At 49.4% G+C, this 7,277-nt stretch overlaps 1 protein-coding gene across 4 annotated transcripts in view; it reads right to left on the bottom strand.

The window, feature by feature from the left end:
* The window catches only part of PLCG2 (phospholipase C gamma 2), a 160,971-nt gene extending 160,832 nt beyond the window's left edge, over nucleotides 1-139 (bottom strand). For all 4 annotated transcript variants that reach the window (XM_049622502.1, XM_049622504.1, XM_049622503.1 and 1 more), the window contains exon 1: nucleotides 34-139. The gene's annotated coding sequence lies outside the window, so the exon portion shown is untranslated. The remainder of the gene's footprint in view (nucleotides 1-33) is intronic.
* Nucleotides 140-7,277: the final 7,138 nt, after the last annotated feature.

The following is a 7,277-nucleotide window of genomic DNA, read 5'->3' as shown; positions in this document are numbered from 1 at the left end:
CCGCGCGCGCTCCCGCCCGGCCCGGCCACTCACCTGGCCGAGCCCCGGCCGCGGGTCCCGGCTCCGGGCACTCCCTGCGGCGCGCGCCCTCCAACGCGGGCGCTGCTACTTCTGCTTCGGCCGCGGCCGCGCGCCACGTGACTCCTGGGGGCCGCCCCCCGCGCCCCGGCCCGCCCCCCGCGGCCTCCAGGCGGCCCTGCCCCGCCCGCCCCGGCCGCGCACCCGGACACCGACTCGGCGCCGGGGACCGTGCCTCCGCGGCCGGGGGAGAGGGAGCGAGCCGCCCCAGGCCCCCGGCGAGCCGGAGAGAGGGAGCTTGCAGGCGGCGGCGTAGCATTTATGGAGCGCCTGCTGCATTCAGGTGTTCTCCGTGCGTTTAACGAACTCCTCTTAATTGCCTGGAGTGGGCTGTTCCCGGCCGAATTTGAAATCGTCACCGAGGCTGCGCTGGTGGCACAGCAAGCACCTCTTACTACCTTGGGCAAACCACTTAAATACACTCGGCCTCAGTCTCCCCATCTGTCAGATGGGATCAAAACAGTTTAAGAAACGTAGAACCGGAAATTGATCTCCCAATTTCCCAATGAGAAGATTTTTTTTAATGTTTTTTTTAACATTTTATTTATTTTTGAGACAGGGAGACACAGAGCACGAACAGGGGAGGGGCAGAGAGAGAGGGAGACACAGAATCTGAAACAGGCTCCAGGCTGTGAGCTGTCAGCACAGAGCCCGACGCGGGGCTCAAACTCATGGAGCGCGAGATCATGACCTGAGCCGAAGTCGGCCGCTTAACCGACTGAGCCACTCAGGCGCCCCATTTTAATGTTTATTTTTGAAAGACAGACAGTGAGCAGGGGAGGGGCAGAGAGAGAGAGAGGGAGACACAGAATCGGAAGCAGGCTTCAGGCTCCGAGCTGTCAGCACACAGCCCGACGGGGGGCTCGAACCCACAAACTGTGGGATCATGACCTGAGCCGAAGTCAACCTACTGAGCCACCCAGGTGCATCGAGAGTTTTTTTGGGTTTTTTTGTGTTTTTAATGGCTCACTCTGTAAACTAAGTGTATGGAAGACATAGTCAAATGCCTAATTACTGTATTTAGTTGATTAATTTAGCTGCACATGCCAATTTGCAGTCACAAACCGTATGATGTAACTTTTTTTTCTTTCTTTTTTTTTTTCTTTTAGAAATATGACTTTTCCATTCTTGGGTTTCGTGAAGCCATATTATTCAAACTTTTCACGTGCATCTTTGACACAAGTGTCTTCTTGGCGATTCCAGCCAGCTTTAGGGTCACCTACAGCCTTCTCGGAGCACATCAGTTTTACTCCTAAACTGTTGAGTTAGAGCATTTTGTGAACTTATGGATGTTGCCCTGAGGGAACATGGTGTATCTGAAGTCACGAGTCACATTTACCGACTTCAGAAATCCATAGATTCATTTCCTTCCCTGCCCCATCTCAGGAATGTACCAATTACTGTTCACGGACAACTTACTGCAGTTTTCTAAAGAGATCTTTGAAAGACTTGTTATGACGTCAGCCACTTGGAATCATGGGGCCAATTTCCAAAAAATAACGGCTAACTCTAGGTTAAATTTCTTTGCCTTTTTTTTTTTTTAAGTACTTCACCTTATATTTATTTCCATCAATCTTTTTGGCACTTGTATTTTGGTACCTGTTATGGAACGTGCATGAGCTATCAGCACAACTGCACATATATGCAATTTATTCTTACAAAATCTGCCTGTTATAGGGAAGCGTGTTCAAGCTCCTGCTGATGAAATGACTGCTGTGTGCAAGCAGCAGTTTTGGAGGCCACTCCTGGAGCCCTTGCTCCTAACCTCTGTCCAAACAGATGCTAATCCTGGCTGGAGCTTTCTCTGGTCCCCTGGGGTCAAGCAACGAAAGAACATGTAGTACATGCTTCGAGTCAAAGAACTCTCTTTTAACCTGATTTGTGCGCCTACGGTATCTTTGGGGTTCAGATACCCATGGTGTATGAGATGATGGTCATAGTAGATGGCAGGTTGCTTTTTCATATTTTTAATTGTCTGTCTTCTTCGTCTCATTGTTTACCTTCAGGCGAACAGGAATCCAGTGCAGGGGCGCCTGTGTGGCTCAGTCGGTTAAGCGTCTGACTTCATTCAGCTCAGGTCATGATTTCACGGTTTGTGCGTTTGAAAGGTTAAAACAAATTTTTAAAGGAATCCAGTGCAATGAAGGGGAATCTCTGGAGCTTCTCACCTCTTTTTCTTAAACCTCAGCTTGTTTGTTCAAAATAATTGACACATGGGCCCTTCCCTGTTTCCTTCTGGGAGGACTCAAATACAAAATGACATTTCTTTTCCAAAGCACAGTAGGTAGGCGGAGAATCCACCCGGTCAAAAACAAACAAACAAACAAACAAACAGTGTCCCATGTAGGACTCACAAGTGTTCAGTTGGGGGGGGAGGGGGGGGACGGGGGTAGGATTTAAACCCAGAACCCAGGTCTGTCTGGTGCCAGTGCCCATGAACACATAGGCCCACTGCCCACTCAAAGCATTAACAGGAGGCATTCAGGCAGGGAGAAGTGAGTTTGTAACCACCCCACACAGATTCTCAAATGGGTCAGGAAGTGACCTCAAAGGGTGGAGGGAACTTTCTTTTCCTTTTCATATAAAAAGAAAGAAGAAGGGGCGGTGAGGGTGGAGGGGGCATAACCCAAAAGAAAATGGTCTTTTCATCAGAATTGTCTCAACTTTTTATCCTGTGCTCCTCACCCGGCCTCAATATACACTTGTTGTTGTTGTTGTTGTTGTTGTTGTTTTTCCCATAACCCTCTTCCATTTACTAGCAGCCACGGTGCACTGAACCATTAGGCCCTCGGTGTTTCTGTTTCCCTCTCTGTAAAATGGGCATAATTGTACTTGTCTCCCTGGAGAGATGGCAAGGCTTAAATACAACCTAAAGCAGGTATCCTGGGTTCCACCAGCAGAGCTGACCATTCTTAATACTGTGATGGGAAAGAAGAAAAGCCCCGTGGTGCAGTGGAAAGGTGTGGCCTTGAAGAATAGGGAGATCCGGGTTCAAGTCCCAAGTCTGCCCCTTCCTTAGCTGTGTGACCTTAAGCTGGTCAGGCACCCTCTCTGAGCCTCCAGCTTCCCCATCACACCATCCTTTGAGATGTCCAGAAGAGGCAAATCTGTAGAGACAGAAAGCAGATTCTTGGTTGCTTGACCTCAGGACTGAAGTCATGCGGGTCCTGGAAGGTCCAGGGTTTCTCTCTGGAGTGATAAAAAAAAGTTCTAAAATTTTGTGAAGACAGTAGAAAAGTTCCGTGAGTACACCAAAAGCCATTGAACTGTATATTTTTAAAGGGTCAACTGTATGGTATGTGACTTATATCTCAGTAAAGCTGTTCAAAAAAAAAAAAAAAAAACCCTACCTTAGAAGGTTGTTTAAAGAATTCAAGGTAATGGGCAGAGGAGGTTATCATAACAGCTTCAATCAGTAAGGCCTCTTGTTCTAATAATCACTGGTGTACCATGGGCCTTCCCGACCTAGGCCTCTTCCTTACCCCAGCCACCAGTAAAGCCCCTCACCCCACCCCAGGGAACGCGCCGACCTACCCGTCCACCCCCAGCGCCAAAAAACGATCAGAAAGTCCCTGAGAGCCTTTGAGTTTGGTTTCCTTTCCTGACATTGTTCAGAGAAATGCATGTCCCCTGGGGACAAGCCCAGTCCCAGCTGCTGGCTGGCAGGCCTCTGTGAGAGGAAGTACCACCCAGAAAAGCCCCCAGACCTCGGCAGGTTTAAGCGGGCCCAGCAGATTGGGGGTGGGGGTGGGGGAGGGGCAGGGGACCCTCAGCTCTTTTGCTCTTCAGCTTGATTGAGGCATAACTGTTATACAAAAAGCTGTGCTTAATTAATAGATACAATTTTTATTTATTTATGTATTTAATTTATTTATTTAATATATGAAATTTATTGTCAAACTGGTTTCCATACAACACCCAGTGTAATAGATACAATTTGATAACTTCGGACCTACCCATATACTCATGTTACCATCAAAGGTTCCCCCCCCCCCCCCCGTTGTCGCTTTGTCATTCTGTTTCTTTTTGGGTTACATTTTGGGTGTGCATGTGTGGTAAGAACACTTAACACGATGTCTGCCCTCTTAACACATTTTTTGATGTGCGATAGCGTCTTGTCAACTGTAGACACAATGTTGTGTAGCGGAGCTCTTAGAATTTGCTCATCTTGTGTGGCAGAGACTCTAACCATGGAGCATCTCCCCGTTTCCCTCTTCTCCCAGCTCCTGGCAACCACCATTTCTGTTCTTTGCCTCTAGAAGTTTGCCTTTTTTTTTTAATGTTTATTTATTTTTGAGGGGGGGGGGAAGGGCAGAAAGAGAGGGACACACAGAATCCGAAGCAGGCTCCAGGCTCTGAGCTGTCAGCACAGAGCCCAATGTGGGGCTCGAACTCACAAACCAGAGATCGTGACCTGAGCCGAAGCCGGACGCTTACCTGACTGAGCCCCCCAGGCGCCCCTAGAAGTCTGCCCCCTTTAGATGTGTCCCAGGAGTGGAACCATGCAACAGGTGCCCTGTGTGACTGGCTTACTTCGTTTAGCATAATGTCCTCCAGAGCCATCCACGTGGCTGCAGACGGTCGGCTTTCCTTCCTTTTAAAGGCTGAATATCCATTGTATGTACATATGATGTTGTCTTTATCTGTTTACCTATCGATGGACATTTAGGTTGTTTCCATGTCTCGGCTGTTGGGAGTGACGCTGCCATGAATATGGAGTGCAGATATCTCTTCATGGTCCTGTCTTCGATTTTTTTTTTTTTTTTTTTTTTTGAGAAATATATACCCAGAAGTGGAATTGCTGGATCATGTGGCAGTGCTGGTTTTAATATTGTGAGGAACCTCCTCGCCGATTTCCAGACAAAAGTGGCTGCACCAGTTTGCATTCCGACCAACAGTGCAATCAGGTCTGCTTCTCTCCACATCCTCACCAACACTTGTTACCTCTTTTTTTTTTTCTATACTGGCTACTCTTAACAGGTGTGACGGGGTTTTCATTTGCATTTCTCTGGTGATTAGTCATGTTGGGTGTCTTTTCATATACCTTGTTGGCTTGCTTTCTTTTTGTTTGTTTGTTTCCAGTTTTTTAAATGTTTATTTATTTATTTTCAGGGAGAGCAAGTGGGGGAGGGGCAGAGAGAGACAGAGAAAGAGCATCCCAAGCAGGCTTCATGCTGTCAACCAGAGCCTGAAGTGGGGCTCAATCCCCTCTAACCTTGAGATCATGACCTGAGCCGAAACCAAGAGTTGGATGCTTAACCGACTGAGCCACCCAAGGGCTCCCCTACCTTGTTGGCTTTGGAGAAATGTGTCTTCTTTGGAGAAATGTCCGTTCAAGTCCTTTGGCCACTTTTAAATCAGGTTGTTTGTTTCTTTGCTATTGAGCTGGAGGAGTCTGCTGTCTAAACTGAGGCCTGCTTGGAAAAGTTTCTGGTCCCATGGCTTTTCTTTCAGCTTCTCAAGCCTCAAGTTCCTGCTGGGGCTCATTTATTCATTCATCAAACACTTGCTGGGTGCCTTCGCGGAGCCAGGAGCTGCTGGGCTCCAGGGAGACAGCAATAATCAACGAAGTCCCACCCGGTGAGAGTATATTATAGGTGGGGCCTCCAGAGTGAGACTGAGAGAGTTCGAAACCCTGTTCTGCCCCTCACTGTCTGCGCGGCTCTGCACAGAACTGCCATCCCCTGTGAGGCTCAGTTTCTTCATCAGTGTTAGGGTTGCTGTGCAGGAGTGAGTCAGCTAATGTGTGTCCAAGTCCTGGGCACCACTCCTGGTTAAGTGGGACCCCGGAGCCGACAGGGCAGTCACGCAGCCATCGCTTTGTTACGGACACACAACACACTGTCTCTGCTGTGCCGGGAACTGGCTGCAGGTGGGCCTCTCCCAGGCCCTAGGCCTCCTGTAAAATCAAGAGAGACAGTTTAAAACCAAGAGCAACTGTGAAGCAGCTGCTGAAAAAGCAGGACATGGAGACAGGCCACGGTGTGAATCCTGCCTCTGCCACGTTCCTACCTTGTGTCCCCAGTGCAGTGACTTAGTCTCTCTGAGTCTCAGTTTCCCGATCCTCCCTCTCATGGCTGGAGTGTAAGTTAGGATGTGCCCAGCTGCCACAAAAAGGCCATCTGGAATCTCATGCCGCTGGAAGCCCGGGAATGGTTGGGGGGCAGTCAGGGAGCAGTCAGAAGTTCAAGTACATCAGCGGGATCAAGATCCTTTCCATATCTGCCTCTCCCAGCAGCCAGACCCGAAAGGGGAAAAGCCAGAAAGAAGAACATTTTCCCCCAAAGCCCCCAGCATGCCTTCTCTTCCGTGTCATTGATCAGAATTGGGTCACAGCCCATTCTGCCTCAGTCATTCTCCAAGGAATGGGATTCCATATCTGGCTGGATGCAGGGGACAGGGTCAGCTTCCTTCAAATTATGTGAGGCTGCCTTGAGGGTGTGTAGCAAAACAGGGGAACTGGTGGTGGTGGTGGTGAGCGTCAGAGAAAGCTCAATCTGAGGATGGGGCTTCCCTTTTGTCCCCACTACAGGCCAGCAAGCCCCCAACCTGGTTCTTGCTCAGTCCAGGGGCAGTGTTACAAAGTCCCATAGACTGGATGGCTTCAAACAACAGAAATGTATTCTCCTGCAGTTCTGGAGGCCCAAAGTCTGGAGTCCCAGTATCAGCAGGGGGTGGTTCCCTCTGGAGGCTCTGGGGGAGAACACACCCAGGCCTCCGTCTTTGCTGCCAGCGGCTGCCCTCCATCCCCCCCCCCCCGCCCCGCATTCCTTGGGCTGGGACTCCACCCCTCCCACCTCTGTTTCGTCTTCAGTGATGGTCTTCCCTGTATCTGTGTCTCAAATCTCTCTCTCCTTTCTCTGGTGAGGACACTATTACTGGATATAGAGTGGGCTCTAAATTGAGATCCTTCATTACGTCCTCAAAGACGCTATTGCCAGCTTCACAGGTACAAGGGGTTAGGACTTAGATCTTTTGGGGGGAGGGTCATGATTCAACCCACTATACCCTGTGTTATGTAAGGCAGGGAGAGACAGTTACTACTCTCTCCAGGGAGAGACAGCAGGAAGAGGCATTTACTACTAAAGAATGACGAGAGCTGGGTTAGAGGGATAAACCGAGGGGCTGGGAAGACTTCTTGGAGGAGATGACCTCAGAAGTGGGTCTCGAAGGATGCAAGAGAGCTTTCCAAGAGCACC

Source organism: Panthera uncia, assembly GCF_023721935.1.
Source record: "Panthera uncia isolate 11264 chromosome E2 unlocalized genomic scaffold, Puncia_PCG_1.0 HiC_scaffold_20, whole genome shotgun sequence".
Classification (NCBI taxonomy): Eukaryota; Metazoa; Chordata; class Mammalia; order Carnivora; family Felidae; genus Panthera; species Panthera uncia.
Note: the sequence above shows the minus strand (reverse complement) of the source record. Positions and strands in the feature narration are given on the sequence as shown.